Source organism: Anabrus simplex, chromosome 2 (assembly GCF_040414725.1).
Source record: "Anabrus simplex isolate iqAnaSimp1 chromosome 2, ASM4041472v1, whole genome shotgun sequence".
NCBI classification, from domain to species: domain Eukaryota; kingdom Metazoa; phylum Arthropoda; class Insecta; order Orthoptera; family Tettigoniidae; genus Anabrus; species Anabrus simplex.
The window spans coordinates 399630787-399651581 of record NC_090266.1 but is presented as its reverse complement, the minus strand read 5'-3'; the positions used below and the strand labels follow the sequence as shown (position 1 = coordinate 399651581).

At 42.9% G+C, this 20795-nt stretch overlaps 1 protein-coding gene across 1 annotated transcript in view; it reads right to left on the bottom strand.

Annotated features, from left to right (window-relative positions):
* LOC136864164 (hemolymph lipopolysaccharide-binding protein) overlaps positions 1 to 7482 on the bottom strand; it is a 112953-nt gene extending 105471 nt beyond the window's left edge. Inside the window, exon 1 of the mRNA XM_067140811.2 lies at positions 7391 to 7482. The gene's annotated coding sequence lies outside the window, so the exon portion shown is untranslated. The remainder of the gene's footprint in view (positions 1 to 7390) is intronic.
* Between the last annotated feature and the right edge of the window lie 13313 nt (positions 7483 to 20795).

Sequence of the window (20795 nt, the reverse complement as noted above, 5' to 3'; positions counted from 1 at the left end):
AATGAGCTGGCAAAGACAAGGAAACGACCGAACGAATTGGTTACGCGGTTCTTGTAACCTAGCTGTGAGCTTGCATTCAGAAGATGGTGAGCTCGAACCTCACCGACGACAATTCTGAATGTGGTATTCCGTGGTTTCCCATTTTCACACCAGGAAATATCTAGGGCTCGACCTTAACTAATTACCTTCCCAATCCAAGAACTTTCCTACCCTTGTATTACCGAAAATCTCCTCTGTTGATGTGGCGTTAAATCACTTGCTAAAAACAAAAGGAACGCGTATCATTCACACCTGACAGATTGATAAGTCACTCTATAACCGCAGTCTTGACTCGTGTAAGAACTCCGGTCGAACTATGTTTTTCTACTGGTAGGCTGTGTGAATGTATGTTTTTTTCTTCTTTTGTAAAATTGATTTTAAGGTTTACTTGCCTTATTAATTTCTTCTGATTATGGTTTGCCCAGATCCAAGTCTGTACAGTCATTGTGTTTATGCTACGAGCTAGAACAAGTTTATCACTTTCACTAACCTGCCTCAGTCTTATCTACAGTCTTGGGAAAATGTAGGTAGTGGAAGTATGAGAGACACCAGTGATATCAATCCTTAAGCAGCCAGTCCCTCTAATGAATGAATGGAAGATGTCGCTTGTGGGATCGTTCCGTGTCAGTATTTCGACGGGCTTGCAAAGTTGATAAGTAACAGCAAGTAACGGCGAGGAAATCAATGGAATACAACCTCATGCCTAATTTCTGTAGCAAATCTCTCCTGTGATTCTAATGGCCGGTTTCAGGAATGGCAGTTATGTGTAGATGAGTAGCTATCAGTGACTTAACATGGTGATATGTTTAACATGAGTTTCCGAAACAACAGTTATCAGCTTCTTCTCAGTTATCTGCGCAACGACTGGTAACTGCAGCTAGTGCTGTAGTTACCTCTATTTTAGAACTGATTCCAACAAATACCGCTATGAGGCGCCACTCCATACCGTTTCGTACAAGATCATCTTATATTAGTTTCGTAAACATTACTAAGTGATAATGAACTCGTTATAATATATTTACAGTAATTCGTTGTATTTTTAACGTGCTTGGATGTACTAGGGTCGACAATATTTCGGTCAGTACATTGACTTCCACGTTGTCACTGTCTTTTAGTCACTGATTCCACTTGTATGGTGTCATCTGTCCCTGTCATCTGTTTAGGTTATCTTCTCGGAGCATGACGCCTCTAACGTAGATGTATCTTGCTATACGGGAAATGAATCGTCAAATAAAATAGAAGTCGAATCTAACGGATTTTCATTAGACTCAAATTGATCTTTCAGTGTACCGTGGCTATAACGTTAAGATCTCTTTCGTAAGGCTTTGAATCATGAGTCCCACCAACAGTTAGTTAACACCCAATCTGAAATTATGGAGTATTTGCCTTTAATATTTACATTTGTATTAAATAATAAATATCTTAGGTACTGGTATGCATTTAATATAATGCCTGCTGAATAATAAATATAGATTTTTCATTGATTTTTTAATGTTATTCTATTATTTAACCGATGACATGAGGTCTCATAGACTCCCAGTAAACATAAAACATCTGGACTTAATTAAAAATCTTGCAGGGAGTTGTATGCTATGTCATCTTCTTATCTGTGTCAACACAATTCACACCCTGCGTCGGGGTTAGCTCGCTATGTTCGATTGAAATTCTCAATTGGACTTTCACGTCAGCAGTTACGAGAGTATTTTTGTCAATGCATGTTGCAAATTCTCAGTACGAGGAGTACATTAGTGAACTACAGTACTAGTGAACAATTTAGTGATATGGCTATTTTATTTTGGCTATTGAAGATCCCAGTTTGTAATAACTTCCGTGTTGTCCAAGTTGTGCCAGGAAAGCTCGAAAAAACGGGAATTCTTGAAAGGTTTGGCATCTGATCAGGTGAAATTACATGTCAAAGAAGAATGATAAATGAGTGAGTTCCCAGAGAGATACGAGCATGAATAAGCAACATTTTGCATGTAAGACTCGGCGTCGATATACGGAAGAAGAACTGAAGAAAAGGTAATCTTGCCGTACATATCCAGCATCATTGAAGAGAAAAACGGCATATGCGTCTTTTAAGTAGGAGTTTTCAGTTTGTTTGCAGTCTACTAAAAAATCTGCAACAGTTGCAGCGAGAACAAACGGATATCGCACCATCAGTGCAGAACTTCAGTGCCGGAATGATAGGTTCCAAAGTGTGCTGAACGTTTTCATTTATGTGATTATTTTCGTTTAAGCTTGTTGTGTTATGGATCAGTGAAAAGTGATCTGTTTGGTAATTGCTGTCTATTTTTTAAATAATTTTACTGACCACAACAATCAAGGTGAAATGTAAGACGATGTCTGCGTACTGTGAATAAGAAAGAAAGGAAAATACTATATCTAATGTTTGCATTCTATTAGATCGTACATATATTCATATTATGAGAAATATGCTAATGAGATTGATTGAGATGACTGTGCACATATTTGCCAACCATAGTTTTTTTTTTTTGCTAGTTGTTATACGTCGCACCGACACAGATAGGTCCTACGGCGACGATGGGACAGGAGAGGGCTAGGAGTGGGAAGGAAGCGGCCGTGGCCTTAATTAAGGTACAGCCCCAGCATTTGCCTGGTGTGAAAATGGGAAACCACGGAAAACCATTTTCAGGGCTGCTGACAGTGGGGTTCGAACCTACTATCTCCCGAATACTGGATACTGGCCGCACTTAAGCGACTGCGGCTATCGAGCTCGGTCCAACCATTATTTCACTGTAGAAAACTTCTGTAGACCGACCTCGATAGCTGCAATCGCTTAAGTAAGGCCAGTATTCAGTATTCGGGAGATAGTGGGTTCGAACCCCACTGTCGGCAGCCCTGAAGATGGTTTTCCGTGGTTTCCAATTTTCACTCCAGGCAAATGCTGGGGCTGTACTTTCATTAAGGCCACGGCCGCTTCCTTCCTATTCCTAGGCATTTCCTATCCCATCGTCGCCATAAGACCTATCTGTGTCGGTACAACGTAAAACAATTAGCAAAAATAAGTAACTAGATATTACCAAAATAACCCTAAAATCATTTGCGTAGAGATATCTATTGGAGAACTACAGATACTAAATATGGCAATAACTGCTCTGTTTATTACCAGGGCCTTATAAATCTGGATTTAAGTTTCCGGAAACTCATTAAAGTTAACAGCGCAGTTAAAGTTACAAGTGCATTTAGGTAACTCTCTTACGGATATCCAGTTTTACGTCGAGACCAGAGATAAAAAATGCTACATGCAATGGGTGGGATTCGGTAAGTGGTCACCTAGGAGACAAGCAAGTCATTATGTCTATCGGTTATCGTTATCGGTTAATGGTGAAATGGCTAGGGATCCGACCAATGTTTTGAGAAAAGGATCAATGTGTTTACTGTATAGGGTAATTTTGAAGACTGTGCGGTCTAAGGGTAGCGAGCCTGCTCTTCATCCGGAGGATTCGGGTTCGATTCTCGGCCAGGCCAAGGACTTTTACCTGAATCTGAGGGCTGGTCCAAGGTACACTCAGCCTACGTTAGAACAACTGAGGAGGTATTTCAAGTTGAGATAGCCACCCCGGTCCAGAAGGCCAAGATAAAGTTCGAGAGGATGCGATGCATTTGATTTGGTGTAGGTTGTTTTGGTGTAGGGTATTTACTCCAAGGTGGGGTAGAAACATAATAAACTTGAGTTTCGTACAGTTACTGTGAGAGTAAAATCTGCTAGATAACTGCACCGATATTGGTGCAATGTCAGAACTTGTGTGTGTGTGTGTGTGTGTGTGTGTGTGTGTGTGTGTGTGTGTGTGTGTGTGTGTGTGCATTCACCATTTTTAACGTCACTCTAACACTTACAGCTTTCTGGCGATGGTGGCATGAAAACTGGCTAAGATTTAAAAGGCAGTGGCCGTGGCGTTAGTTAAGGTATATCCCCGGTATTGGCATTATGTAAAAACGAGAATCCGTGGAAAACTACTTTCACGGCTGCGGACGATGGGTTGCGAGCACTCCACCTTCCGAATGCAAGACTCTAGCTGCTTGACCCCGCATCGAGTAGCTAACTCGCTCGAAGTGTGTCTGTTTATATTTAACTAAAGGTGCGATGCATAATATCATGCACGTTATCCGTTTAACATTTAACGTTCCTTCAACTACTTTCGGCTTTAAGTCTGATGGAAATGCTGGGATTTCATCTTGTAAAAACACGTTTATTTAGCATCCAAAAAAGTCCCACCCAAATCATAATCTATGATAACCGCGAACACAGAGAACGAGAGCTTAACCGATATAACAACTTACCAAACCATAAAAATGCAAGGACTTGTCACTAAGCTTAAAAATATGAATAACACAGGATGTGAAGCTGTCTCGCTCCCTACCGGTAAGCCATTATTTGATGCCCTTGGTGCTGCTGCGCTTTTAAGGTACCTTATGTGGTCATGTGTATAAACCGGGTATGACGAGGTTGGATTTAGGACCATGAAACTATGATGTGGAGCGACCGGCACGTAGCACGTAGGAGTACCTCTCTGTATTTCGTAGTGTTCTAATGTCAACATGACACTGCCTCAGCGTCAGAACGTACTAATTTGCATCACGGCACAGTTTCGTAATAAGACCTTAAAAGAATCCGGGTGATATTTAAGGAAGTGTGCTTATTGGCTGTCGTTGACATGAGAAGAATTAATACCCTCAGTGCCAGCCTGCTTGGCGCTATGGAGAGGTGAGAGCAATTCAATGAAGAACGGAGGGAAAGTTCATGACGTCATGCGTACGGAAGATCAGTAGTGGTTCACGTTATTCTTGCATCACACCACGTTCAAATCGATGATGATGATGATGATGCTCGTTGTTTAAAGGGGCCTAACACCGCAATTTGTAAGTAATTATTAAATGCCAATGTGTGCCAAGCGCTACGACTCTCTTACCAGGGTAGCTATGTTTATGATGTCATAGTTCATCCCTTCAACCTGTGGAAGATCAGTCATGATGAAATTATGACGTCACGAACCAATACCTGACATTTAAAAGTACATACAAACAGAAACTAAGCATCACATGGGTTACAGCAGAAAATGACCACATCACATAATGCATACTGATGATATAAAGTCACCATATAAATCACAATGAACCATTAAAATACTGAAATTTAATAACAAAGGAAGAAAAAATCAGAGACCGCTCCATACCACTTGAGCACCCGATCAGTATGGAGCAATTTACGGTTCACAATTTACGAACGTGGGTGCATGTTTAGGAATCAGACACGCATATACGAGCGATATGAAACGATACGTGAGGCAAAGATGCGGAGAAATCCTTCCTTTATGCTTGCCAGGGACTCACCGATCCACCGATAAAAGTGTTATTACCCACACAGAAAGCGGAGGCTACACTGCATTGAAAGTTCACACAGTAGCAAGAATAGGAAGTAGTGTGTTTAAATGGTACTTACAGAAGTTTATTTAGGTATCCATTTCACGTACTGCCGGCTTCGTCCACGAAGCCAGCCAGCATTGAGTTAAAAGCACTCGGGGTTAGGTTCAGCTCACTATGATATGCAATTAAACGTCCGACTCGTTGGCTGAATTGTCAGCGTACTGGCCTTCGGTTCAGAAGGTCCCGGGTTCGATTCCCGTCCGGGTCGGGGATTTTAACCCTCATTGGTTAATTCCAATGGCCCGGGGGCTGGGTGTTTGTGCTGTCCCCAACATCCCTGCAACTCACACACCACACATAACACTATCCTCCACCACAATAACACGCAGTTACCTACACATGGCAGATGCCGCCCACCCTAATCGGAGGGTCTGCCTTACAAGGGCTGCACTCGGCTAGTAATAGCCACACGAATTTTTTAATGCAATTAAACACCTAAAAAGCACATAAAACCACCTTGAATGTACGAATCATTCCGTAATTAGTTAACTACATAACACCGCAAATTTGCATACAGGAGCCATTAATTAAATAAACATGATAACTTGAATTGACAGTAATGCCACAACTATCACGACCACGTGGTAATTCCTGCAGGTAACCGCCTAACCGCTCCGCCATCGTCGATCTACGCATGCACATGAGAGGTACCAACCAAACATAACCACTTGGCGACTGCCTTCAACCCCTAACGCCAATACTTTCCTGTTTATTGACGACGAAAGTAAATTATAGGATTACATTTGTACTTACAAATTGCACAATGTTTATTCGCCATGGTTAAGCAATTCTTTCAATAATTCATTATGAGCCACGCATATGTGTGTATTTAGATGAACCCAAGCTCATAAGGACCGCGGGTGTTACGCCCCCTTCCTTCCACGAGGAAGAGTTGGTGGCCCTTGCTTACGTCACATGTTCGCAGGTGTACCACATGTGCCTTCTATACAAATATAGGGGATGGTGTGACATACGTATTACGTCACGATCATTTTTCTTGTCCACAGTGAAATGTAAAATAATTAAAACAGTCGCGCATGCGCAGTAGAGAAAGTTCAGACTTAGTTTTCGGATATTGTTTCCCTGTCTCTCTCTAACATTTTATGACGTCAGGTATGACGTCATCAATCCTTTGTCACCAAGTAAACATGGTCGCCATGTGCTCCACCAGTCCTACATAGTGTCCTATTCAGTGTTTTATATGTCAGATAATAGTACAGCCCGCGTCTGTGGTGTAGTGGTTAGCGTGATTAGCTGCCACCCCCGGAGGCCCGGGTTCGATTCCCGGCTCTGCCACGAAATTTGAAAAGTGGTACGAGGGCTGGAACGGGGTCCACTCAGCCTCGGGAGGTCAACGGAGTAGAGGTGGGTTCGATTCCCACCTCAGCCATCCTGGAAGTGGTTTTCCGTGGTTTCCCACTTCTCCTCCAGGCGAATGCCGGGATGGTACCTAACTTAAGGCCACGGCCGCTTCCTTCCCTCTTCCTTGCCTATCCCGTCCCATCCCTCCACAAGGCCCCTGTTCAGCATAGCAGGTGAGGCCGCCTGGGCGAGGTACTGGTCATACTCCCCAGTTGTATCCCCCGACCAAGAGTCTGAAGCTCCAGGACACTGCCCTTGAGGCGGTAGAGGTGGGATCCCTCGCTAAGTCCGAGGAAAAACCCGAACCTGGAGGGTAAACAGATGATGATGATGATGATGATGAGATAATAGTACAAAAACGTATTTTCGCACCTCTACTCCTTCCTTGTACCCTAATGAACATATCTAATAGCATATAACGGCGCCTACAAGTGAACTAGAGATAGCGGGCTTGTGCACCTTAACCATAAAATTATTATTGTAATGTATTTTATGAAAACCGAAATAAGCTTGCCACCAAGAAATAAGATCGGCTACATACCTTCCAGAAAGTGGAAATTCCTAGCTGTTGAATGGACAACTAAGTATGTCTTATCCTCACTTCACTGACTAAGACTGAGCTGTGAACAAGGAAAACGCAAACCAATAACGAGAACCTGGGAGTGGGAGAAGCGCTATTCCAGTAGCTGAAGGAGAGTGGGAATTACCAGCGAGCGTAATGGCCAGCCTCCTCCTGCCCTTGAAGGAAGTCGGCTCACCAGCCTGCAGAGTGTACTGTTCCTCCCAGCCAGACCAGCACGACCACAATCTTCCTGCGCATGTTATAAATACTATTAACGCCATTGTACATGCAAGCACACAAATATTGGCCGTTGCAGAAATGTATTTTCTTTCAAAATTCTCTGGTTTGAAGTAGGATGAACATATCGTGCAGGTGGTAGGATTCCCTTCGCCCGACGAATATCTTCACGTTTCGAGAATGTATAAAAGGGAATATTTCTTAGCCGGCCAATTATTGATCGGATTAGTTTACGTAGGGCCTAATGAATGCTTCACAGTTGTTTTTGTTGTTGTTTCATCTTAATGATAGTCTGGAGTGTTAAAGTAGTGTTCCAGAACCTTCTTGCCTTTGTGGAACACCGCAGATTTCCCGTAACTCAACAGGGTACTTCAAAGAGCTACACACCGAGCTCCATAGCTGCAGTCGCTTAAATGCGGCCAGCACCAGTATTCGGGAGATAGTGGGTTCGAACCTCACTGTCGGCAGCACTAAGGATGGTTTCCCGTAGTTTCCCATTTTCACACCAGGCAAATGCTGGGGCTGTACCTTAATTAAGGCCACGGCTGCTACCTTCCCACTCCTAGCCCTTTCCTCTCCCATCGTCGCCAGCAGACCTATCTGCGTCGGAGCGACGTAAAAGAAAACACTATTTAAAATAAAACGCTAATTCCATCAAAAATTAAAAAAGCATGCAATGTTCCTATGCTATTACCAGAAATTCCGTTACCTATATTGTGTACGGATAGCGTGCCTGCCTCTTACCTGGAGGCCCGGGGCTCGATTCACCCTGGACCTGAGGGTTGGTTCGAGGTCCACTCAGCCTACGTGATTAGAATTTGAGTAGCTATCTGACAGTGAGATTGCGGCCCCGGTCTAGAAAGCCAAGAATAACGGCCGAGAGGATTCGTCGCGATGACCACACGACACCTCGTAATCAGCAGGCCTTCGGGCTCAACAGCGGTCGCTTGGTAGTGCAGGCCGTTTAGGGCTGTAGTGCCATGGGGTCAGTTTTATAATAATGTCAATATAGAGTTCTAATATTTTTATTATTATTATTATTATTATTATTATTATTATTATTATTATTATTATTATTATTATTATTATTATTATTATTATTATTATTATTACTATTATTATTATTATTACTTGAGCCAGCGAGTTGATAGCTGCGCTGTTTGGTTTTCGTAGCTGTGAGCCTGCACTCGGAGGATGGTGGGTTCGAATCCCACTGTCGGCGGCCCTGAAAATGTTTTTCAGTATTTTTCCATTTTCACACCAGGTTAAAGCCACAGCTGCTACCTTACCAGTCCTAGCCTTTTTTCAACCCTGCGTCGCCGAAAATCATCCATGAGTGTATGCGACTTTGAACCATTAGCAAAAAAAGAAATTATTATTTTACTACTTGTTTTACTGTACGTCACAGGGATTCGGGCAGGTCTTATGGCAACGCTGGATTGGACATGGCTGGGGAAGCAAGCGTGGCCTTAATAAATTAAGGTATTTGTCTTGTGTGAAAATGGGAAAACGCAGAAAACCATAGAAAAACATATTTAGGGCTGCCAATGGTGGGGAATGAAACCACTACTTCTCCAAAGCAAATCTAACAGCTACACGCCTCAAACTGCGTCGACGTTTCGCTCGGTTTGAGCAGGTATGACATAACAGACTCGCAATGATATTCAGGACAAAGCGACTTTTTAGTAATAGTGAAATAGTTCACCACGTTTCATCAGACTATGCTTCATTGAGTTCGTTATTACCATCGCTAAAAAATAATTGAAATTTGAAAGAGATGATCTAAAAGAAGGTATTTCTCAATATGTAGTTTATAATTTTTTCTCCCTGCACTAATTTTACAAAATCTAAATATTTAAATACAGTAAATATGATCGGTAGCATTGGGAACAGCTGTATAAGAAAGCCTCGTTGTGCGTAACGCAGCTGACTTTGCTGGTAGTGTTCTGACTAGCTTTCATACCTTATGGTTAGCTACGCCGTATATTTTAACTGTTGGTTAGTTAGGATACTTGGTGTAAGGGAAGAGTACAAAAGAATACTGAAAATGAGAAAGGACGAATGCAGATACTCAAAATAAAGAGTAGGGCCTCCTCGTGCTCAAAGGAGTACATGGGAACAGTCGGGTTAAGAACATGGCCATCTCCCTTTCTTAAAATAGCTGAAGAACACGAAGAAATTATCCAATAATACTTAATTCTACGGTATCAATTTTCTCTCTCTCTCTCTCTCTCTCTCTCTTGCTCTCATTTAATCTTTTGACTAGAAAATTCGCACATTATACTGAATACTATTCAACCCGCCTGTGGTTAATTCTCGACAGATGCAGCATTCTGCATCTGTGCCGTGACATAGACCAGAGCCATTGTAGCTTCCTCTGAGGTCTCAGTCTCATTTATGGGCGTGACGGTATGGAAGATGCTGAGATTGGGTGGTAATGATAATACCGTAAAGAGCACGACTAACGAATAAGGATGCTGTGAAAGGTGATGCTGATGGGGTCAGTCATGCCACAATCACCTTCTAGCTCAACGAGGAAAGTTATCTCAGTCCTCAATGTACCTACTGCACCTGATTTTGATGCCACCGTGTGCTTATAACCGCACAACTTCCGTTGGTGCTGTGTGATTATACAACCAGCCTCCAACGTCATGACTTGATATACATACTACACGTTATCTTTCAGCTATGAAAAATATATTTTTCAATAACGACATAGGCCAATTCATTAATTTACCGTGACTTACGGTGTTCCAAATTATTTTCAATTTCTACCTTCAAAGACGAAATCATGGATGTAATTATTTCCTTAGTCCCAACTAATATTATGGGATTTCCTTGCCTTACCAGAATTTTCTTAGCAGCAGTTGAAATGAACATTCCTAGGTGGATCATCTGATCGCAAAGTATATCCTTCCAACATGCTTCGAATTACGAGAGAAGATGCAGTCTTTTTTTCTTTTTTTCCCCATTGCAGCAACCTATGTTCACCAACATGTTCGACGATCTGCAAGACCGTAGCGATTATGAATAATGCGTGAACCGTGTGGGTGCACATTTTGAACGCATGCCGTAAGGATGCAGTTAGAACGTGTTTCCGTCGCCACCTTGCTCGTTATAATGACATATCGTGCTGTTCAGAGCATGTTTTAATTTTAGTAGTACTTGTTTTGCCGCATATTGTATTCAAGCGGACATACTGTAGTCGTGCTTGAGGATGGAAAAATTCACCACTGCACTTTATAAAGCATGAATGAGTTACATCGCACTATAATGTTTTCTTCAAAGTGACTGGTGAAATAGCATCTATTTTAAGGTAACGCCACAGAGGTTACTCTGAAATAAACTTCCATGAATTCCTGATGCACTGCATTTCCTCATAGGATTGGATATTAGTACTTTCCACTTTCCTGTACTCACGTCATTTCTGCAAAAACAAGTTTTTACAAAATGTTACTCAGGCGTAAAATTTCTTGCCCTTGTCTTTTAGTATACTGAATGTTAACATCTGATTAACTAAATGTCCGCGTGAGTTGGTCGTGCGGTTAGGGGCGCGCATCTGTGAGCTCGAATGTGGGAGATACTGGGTTCGAACCGCAGCCGTGAAGATGGTATTTCGTGGTTTCCCATTTTATTATTATTATTATTATTATAACTTCAACTTCTACATGGTCCCTATGCTTATATACATGAAATATTTTGAATTATATCATGTTTTACACCTATGACATGCGAATTTTTTGTAAAAGTATAAATTTGTACGTCAAACGGTTTGGAGTGATGAATAATTTTGTCATAAGTCTTCACTCCCAGCCAAAATCCCTTAGGAGTGTATTTTTTTAAAGGCCTGTTATTGCTTAAAATCTAAAACGTAAGTTATAGGAGCAATCATCAAGTGGAATTTTAACCCCGTATGGCAAACGATTTCAAACAAATGAATATTTATGGCATCAGAAACCCCTCCAACCTCGCTAGTTAAAACCCATTAAGGTTGTGTTGTTTTAATACCACTTCTTAGTTAAAATGTAAGACATACAGAAGCAATCCTCATGTGAAGTTTCAACCTCGTAAATCAAGCTAACTCAGAGAAATTAACTTTTTCATCATCAGGTCCCAAACCCCGGTTAAAATCCCTTAGGAATGTATTGTATCAATAACACTTCTTGTTTAAGATATAAGATATAAAGGAGCAACAATCATGTGAAATTTCAGCCTCGTATGTCAAACAGTTCTTATTTAAAATCTAAGGCTCTGAGGAGTAACTACGATGTGAAAATTCAACCTCATATATCAAGCGATTTCAGAGGATTGGATATTTTTTTCATCGGGCCTCACACACATCCTAGGGCTGCCTGGCCGAGGCGGTAAAGGCGTGCTCGGTTCGCCCGGAAGGACGTGGGTTCGAATCCCCGTCAGGAAGTCGTAAAAAAATTAAGAAACGAGATTTCCTCTTCCGGAGGTGCGTATGAACCTGAGGTTCACTCAGCCTCCACCAAAAATGAGTACCAGGTTGATTCCTGGGGGCAAAGGCGGCCGGGCGAAGACCTAACCATTCTACCCCATCACGTGCCGAGATAAACAATGGTGGAAGCCCTTACCTTCCACTCCTCCAACGACTTTCATGGCCTGTACGGAGGTGACTTTGCTTTGCTTTGCTCACACACACATCCCCAGTCAAAATCTCTTATGGTGTATAAGACCACTTTTTGTTTAAAATGTAAGACATGTAGGACAACCATCATGTGAAATTTCAAGCCCGTATGTCAAACGGTTTGAGAGAAATAAATATTGATGTCGTCAGCTACCCCCTTCAGCCAAAACCCCTTGGAGTTGTATTGTTCTGTGCTTCTGCATTTCCAAAGGAGATTACAGATACCGATTTTCACGGCTGTAATATGTTCAGTTTTTGAGATGTAAATATCCTCATGAAAGGAATTCAACTCATTTTCCACTTCTATTCACCCACCCCCTTAGGAGGATATTCAGGAAACAAAAGAATACGTGTTTCTTTATTTTTAAAGGAGATTCAAAATATCAATATTCACGTCTGTAACCTTCCGTTGTTCAGATATAAGTATCCACATTAAAATACACTGACTGACAGAGCAAATGCAACGCCAAGAAGGAGTGGTCAGAACTTTATGCCAATTGCAGGGTAGACTGACGTCACTGAGGTATGCTCATGATGTGAAATGCGCCGCTGTGCTTTGCACGTAGCGAACGATAAATGGAACACGGCGTTGGCGATTGGCCTATTTCGTACCGTGATTTCTCAGCCGACAGTCATTGTAGAACGTGTTGTCGTGTGCCACAGGACACATGTATAGCTAAGAATGCCAGGCCGCCGTCAACGGAGGCATTTCCAGCAGACAGACGACTTTACGAGGGGTATGGTGATCGGGCTGAGAAGGGCAGGTTGGTCGCTTCGTCAAATCGCAGCCGATACCCATAGGGATGTGTCCACGGTGCAGCGCCTGTGGCGAACATGGTTGGCGCAGGGACATGTGGCACGTGCGAGGGGTCCAGGCGCAGCCCGAGTGACGTCAGCACGCGAGGATCGGCGCATCCGCCGCCAAGCGGTGGCAGCCCCGCACGCCACGTCAACCGTCATTCTTCAGCATGTGCAAGACACCCTGGCTGTTCCAATATCGACCAGAACAACTTCCCGTCGATTGGTTGAAGGAGGCCTGCACTCCCGGCGTCCGCTCAGAAGACTACCATTGACTCCACAGCATAGACGTGCACGCCTGGCATGGTGCCGGGCTAGAGCGACTTGGATGAGGGAATGGCGGAACGTCGTGTTCTCCGATGAGTCACGCTTCTGTTCTGTCAGTGATAGTCACCGCAGACGAGTGTGGCGTCGGCGTGGAGAAAGGTCAAATCCGGCAGTAACTGTGGAGCGCCCTACCGCTAGACAACGCGGCATCATGGTTTGGGGCGCTATTGCGTATGATTCCACGTCACCTCTAGTGCGTATTCAAGGCCCGTTAAATGCCCACCGCTACGTGCAGCATGTGCTACGGCCGGTGGCACTCCCGTACCTTCAGGGGCTGCCCAATGCTCTGTTTCAGCAGGATAATGCCCGCCCACACACTGCTCGCATCTCCCAACAGGCTCTACGAGGTGTACAGATGCTTCCGTGGCCAGCGTACTCTCCGTATCTCTCACCAATCGAACACGTGTGGGATCTCATTGGACGCCGTTTGCAAACTCTGCTCCAGCCTCGTACGGACGACCAACTGTGGCAAATGGTTGACAGAGAATGGAGAACCATCCCTCAGGACACCATCCGCACTCTTATTGACTCTGTACCTCGACGTGTTTCTGCGTGCATCGCCGCTCGCGGTGGTCCTACATCGTACTGAGTCGATGCCCTGCGCATTGTGTAACCTGCATATCGGTTTGAAATAAACATCAATTATTCGTCCGTGCCGTCTCTGTTTTTTCCCCAACTTTCATCCCTTTCGAACCATTCCTTCTTGGTGTTGCATTTGCTCTGTCAGTCAGTGTAATTCAATCCTTTCCACTTCCTTTCACCCTCCCCACTTAAGTGGATTTTCCGAAAACAAAAAGTATATGTTTCTTTATTTGTAAAGGAGATTCTAAGTAGCAGTTATCACAACTGCAACATTTTCAGTCTTTGAGATATAAGTACCCTCACCAAAATAATTTTAAAGCCTACTTCTCCCGTCCCCTTCCACCGTTTAAGTGACTTTTCCGAAAAAAAAACAAAAAAAAAAAAACGTGCTCCGTTGTATGTAAAGGAGATTTCAAATACCAAATTTCACCACTGTAACATTTGCTGTTTTTTTCAGATATAGGCTACGTATCCCAATAAAAGGAATTCAACGCCTTTTCAGTCCTTCGTACAAAACCCCTTAAAAGGACTTTCCAAAAACAAAACAAAATAGTTGTTTCTTCATTTTTAAACGCTGGTTTTCCGTGCTTTCCCATTTTCACACCAGGCAAACGCTGGGGCTGTACCTTAATTAAGGCCACGGCCACTTCCTTCCAACTCCTAGTACGTATCAGCTAGGCATACATTGTCTAAATGACCCATGAACTCCCCGGCTATTCTCTACGACAACCATATTGAACACCAATAGCAAATTCTTGGACAAGGTATCCCCCATTCATCACTCACTACTGTTTCCAACCCTCTTCAGGGGAACTCAAAATGCTACTCTATCCTTGTTTCCCATACTTGCTCGCATATTACTAATTACAACTATAAAACAGCTCAAATTCCATATTAGGACATGCATTATTCATAGCATTTTCCCAATTGGATACCACTAATTTACTGATAGCAGGTACTAATTTATGCCGGCATTGATCATAGCCAACTCCTGCTATTCACTTATACAAATTTTCCTAACGGCCTACTCAATTAATTACGCACAGCACTGAGACACTTGCTTAGTTCCTAACACACAGTTCACAAGGTTATAAATTGTACGATCGCGACGGGCAGTGACTTCGTCTATTGTGAGTGGTCCAGAGACTCTGCCCATTGATTGCCCAGTGTCTTCTTTTTTTCTAGGGGGTGGGCCGAAGCCCGCTCCCCCCGCGTGACAATCAGCTCAATCGGCATTGCTTCCGACATGCTATTCATTTCTATGAAGAAATAGATAGCAGGGAAGAGTGGGAAGTGATACAAGGAGTATCTGCCGGTTTCCGAGTTAGACTCACTAATACGACGAGAGTATGAGCTGGTAGGGTGGTGTTATGGTGTGGTATTAAGGGGCAGGAAAAACCACATAGGCAGCAAAGAGAAAGAGTCTACATGTAAAACCTGACAAATTTTGATAGCACATGGAGGGATGTGGGCTGGAAAAGTCCAGAGGTTGTGTTAGTTAGGAATATGTCTCATGCAATCATAACCATTTCTTTGCCTTTGTCAATTATTATGGGGATCAGTCCTTCTTGTCACTGCCGGATCGGCTCGGGTACACTATCGTCTGGGCTTTGGACCACAGGTTCGTCCCGTTGTCCAGCAGCCAGTGGTCTCTTGTGCCAAGTCTTCGTTTGGAAAAGGGGATTAAGAGCCAAGCCCTACGTGGTGTAAGGTGCTGTCATCTTCCGCCTAGCGATGTTCCTATCGTGCAGTGTTGCTGGAACACACCTGCCACTGCAGATCTGCAACTATGCTAAGGTTATTAGTTGCAATATATATACAGATGCTCGTTAGGGTGCCGGCTTGCTTGCCTGCTCTCGTGTCCAGGGTTCTACCTAAGTAAAGAGTAAAATAAGAAAATGCGAAAATGAAATGGCGTATGGCTTTTAGTGCCGGGAGTGTCGGAGGACAAGTTCGGCTCGCCAGGTGCAGGTCTTTTGATTTGACTCCCGTAGGCGACCTGCGCGTCGTGATGAGGAATAAATGATTATGAAGACGACACTTTCACCCAGCCCCCATGCCAGAGACATTATCCAATTATGGTTAAAATTCCCTACCCCGCCGGGAATTGAACCCGGGACTCCTGTGACCAAAGGCCAGCACGCTAACCATTTGGCCATGGAGCCTGGCAGTAAGAAAATAACTATATAGCTTAGTACTGTTGCTCAGTGTCGACCAAGACCAGCCTTATATTGTCAGTTCGCTGGTCCTGGGGTGGGAGAGTCCTGCACGCTGCATTAAGGAAATAGGCTTCGTTAATAACTGGAGTTCAAGACTTTTAAAGGGTGCGTATTGTAGACAACGATATCATCTTTTACTCGAGCCAAATGTGGTTGCAATCTGACAGGCAGTTCTTAAGTAATCAAGCTCGCGCCTTTAATTAGGGCAATCGCGTCCCTTCGAGGGTGGGGTTAAATTTGGGCGCATTTCTCGGCTTGGGAGACGCAATATATTCACACGTGTAAGCAATACATTACAGCTGGACATCTGGTGACCTCAGTTCGCCCCTTTAATAAGGTATTCCATATTTTCAGCCTGGGATACACAGAAAATTCAGCTCTATTCATTGATGTGCCTCACGTATTATTCCTATGTCTGAATCAGAATATCGCATAATTTTGCGCACCAAAATTCGACGTTGGCACACGTGAAACATGCAGGGAAATAGGAAGTTCCTTCTGTTAGTGTGGAACCTTGTAAAATAGGCCACACCTCCGGGTTCATTAGACTGTTCGTTGCGTCGCGTCTTATCTCCTACTCTGTCTTACAGTTGAGAGCGCTTTTCGCGCGTGGCTTGGTTTCAGCCACACCTGCCCATTGTTTGCCGGGCTATCTTTTGCGGTTTGGGTTCTGACCACACACCGATCGAGCCCCGGGATGTTCCTTTTACCCCACGTGCTACCAATAACGCGATTTCTGAAGTGATTTTAATAGGATGGAAAGATGCAGATGGTGACCATGAGCTGTATGGGACACTTCACGGTTTCATTTACAAATATTTGTTAGATGATAATGACATTCGTACAATAAGATAAGCTTAGTTTTTACTTTTATGATACGTATTAATGATTACTTGATTGTCTTTTTGACTGCCTGATATTGTAGTCGTTTTATTATTGTTGCTGTTGTTGTGCAGTATAAGAACAATGACTGTAGTCAGTCTGATTCTAGTCATTCTGGTTAACTTATTTAATCATTTCCAATTGTAGTAGGAGTAGGCCCCTATTCGTAATACACTAGTCCACGAAACGCTCTTTAATTGAGCTGGAGTAAGAAAGAAAGCAGGAGGAGGAGGACGATGAAAGCATTTATTAAACGTTGAAATACAAGTCGACGAGGAATCATTTAAACGAAGAACCTATTGTTTTAAGAGTCCGCGTCTTGCGACTTGAGTTCGTAATCAATCAAATTTTTAATAAATCTATTAAAATTTACAAAACGGTTTCTGCCCATAAGCAACTTCAAACGTCCATTCAGTGAACATCAAGTTGATAGAGTTCCTTACGGTCTCATGTAATATATGCTTACTGAAACAGTATCATGTTCTCTGCTGATTTTCTTCAAATTATTCTAACATTTCGAGCTCTCCTCCTCACCTTCTTCGTTGTTGTGTAGGCCTATATGTATGATTTTTGTTTTAAACTTTTAAGGGGAAACACTACAGGCACATCATTCGTTCCGCTAGATGGATTAAAAAAAAAACACGATTTCCTAAACCTATTTTACACGTGTCTGGGAAATGAACGTGTCAGTTGGCAAAGCCAAGAGAGATATAGAGAGAGATGAAACAGATGTCATTCAAAGGCATACGAGAGAGGGAATAAAAGGGGAAGTAAAGTCACAAGAGGAATTTCACATTTACTCTCTACAGTAGTACAGTATACTCCAAAAGGAAGAATTTTGTCCCCAGGCATGATTGTTAGAGGTTGCTTACTAGTCAATATTTCAAAGTGGCCTAACAACATTTCTCAATAACTTCCACACGTCAATAATGTAGTGTCTATTATCTCTTAGCATATTCATAAATTGGTAAATACATTAGTTAACTTAAAACCTGTTTTAAGACCGTGTTGAATTAATTGATCCCATGAGATTTAGAAGCTAAGCAATATTGAACGTGTCGGTATTTTACCTAAGTGATCATGGGCTGTGGAGGAGCTGAATGGAAATGGTCACCCTCAAACTCGGACTGGATATGCGTATCATTCATCTCCTGTTGGAACGGTTCATGTTGTCAATTTTTCATTTACGTTAATTAAAACACACAGCATATCATAATATACGTATTTATATATTAAAATACCCAAGCAAAGCAGCAGAGGGCAATGGTTTTCCTACCAAGAAACAGGGCTATGATTATTATTATTATTATTATTATTATTCTTTTCTTAATCCATTTACCCCCCAGGGTTGGTTTTCCCTTGGATTCTGCAAGGGGTCCCACCGCTACCGCCTCAAGGGCGGTGTCCTGGGACGTGAGACTTGGGGTCGGGGTATACAACTGTGGAGTAGGACCGGTACGTCTCCCAGGTGGCCTCACTTCCTATGCTGAACAAGGGCCTTGAGGTGGAATGGGTTGGAAGGGATATATAAGGAAGAGGGAAGGATGCAGCGTGGCCTTATGTTAGGTACTTTTCCGGCATTTGCCTGGAAGAGAAATGGACAACCACGTAAAACCACTTCAAGTCTGGCTGGGGTGGGAATTGAATCCTCTCTACTCAGTTGACCTCTGAAGGTTGAGTGGATCCCGTTCCAGCCCTCGTACCATTCTTCAAATTTCGTAGCAGAGCCGGGAATTGAACCCAGGCCTCAGGGGTTGGCAGTTTATCACTCTAACCTCTACAACGTCCGGCTCCATGGCTAAATGTTTAGCGTGTTGGCCCTTTGGTCACAAGGGTCCCGGGTTCGATTCCCGGCAGTGTGAGGAATTTTAACCATCATTGGTTAATTTCGCTGGCAAGGGGGCTGGGTGTATGTGTTGTCTTCATCATCAATTCATCCTCATCACGATGTGCAGGTCGCCTACGGGAGTCATATCAAAAGACTTGCATCTGGCGAGCCCAACATGTCCTTGGACACTCCCGGCACTAAATGCCATACGACATTTCATTTCATTTACCACAGAGGCGGTTTATTGTATGTATATATGTTGGTATTCAGCCAAAATGCTGATTTGATCCTCCACAGTTCCGCCAACAGCTGACATAAATAGCCTAGGCATCACTGAAGAGGCATACTAGAGAAATGAGGTGTGAGTACACTGTAAACACTACATCTTGCCAGCAAAGACATAGGTGGTTTATTATTATTAATAATAATATTAATTTTATTGTTGTACGCCCCGCTAACTAATTTGTTGTATTCGGAGGTGCCGAAGTGCCGGAAGTTTGTCCCGCAATAGTTTTTTACGTGTCAGTAAATCTACCGACACGTGCTGACTTTTTTGAGCACCTTCAAACAGCACTGGACTGAGCCAGGATAGAACAATTATTATTATTATTATTATTATTATTATTATTATTATTATTATTATTATTATTATTATTATTATTATTATTATTATTATTATTATTGCTATTGGCTTTACATCGCACCGACACAGATAGGACTTATGGCGACGATGGGACAGGAACGGGCTAGGAGTGGGAAGGAAGCGCCGTGGCCTTAATTAAGGTACAGCCCCAGCATTTGCCTGGTGTGAAAATGGGAAACCACGGAAAACCATCTTCAGGGCTGCCGACAGTAGGGTTCGAACCCACTATCTCCCGAATACTGGATACTGGCCGCACTTAAGCGACTGCAGCTATCGAGCTCGGCATTATTATTATTATTATTATTATTATTATTATTATTATTATTATTATTATTATTATTATTATTATTATTATGACATCAGGGTAGTATAGTTTACCAGTTAGTTCAGTTTCAGTTTCAAGTACACAAGTTTTGTAAACATAGTTGTCCGTAATCCCAAAACATTGAGTTATCACTGTACTGTAATTTAGTGCAGTTTTTGAATTGAAGTCAAGCACGCATAGCGCATACCATGTTATGGAAGTTTTTAAAGCTGTCTTACTCTTGAAATTGATAATACTGCGATTATATGTCTACTTTCACGCAACATGGATATTTAAGTACTTTCCATCGCCTTCACTGAGATTGAAGTTTATGTTTACATCGCAGAAGACAAATGAAACTGTGACAAGCTGCATCAATTGTGAAGGCGTGTCCGAAGGGTAGCGTTATAGAGAAGCAATCGATTGGTCAGAAACTGTACTTCGGGTAGCCACACCACACCGCTGTTAAGTGTGTACTTACTCCCGGATATTGGAACGTAGTTGCTCTCCTTTCCTAGCACGCTCCTTCTCCCTTGCGCGCTTTCCAGAGTGCCAGCCATGATGAGGTGAAGTTGTATTCACGGATAACCAAGTCCTGCAGATCGAACCCCGGGTAGAGGCTTACTTCTCATTAGTGTGATAGCTTCATGCATCACTCCGCCACCCAACCATCCTGCGTGTGTGTGCTCCCTATTGAGGGGTGTGTAGAGGTTTGGGGGAGAGGCTGGACGAAACAAGCCAATTATTTTCAGCATCGTATTGGATGAAAAGAGGGGCTTTCATAATGACACGAGTGGAGATGACGAGGAAGGGGAGGGAAGCAAAGGGGATGGGGGATGACAGGTTGACAGCCTCACAAACTTACAATCAATTACGGAAGAGTAGACTAATAACTTTATAGAAGAAGCGCAGT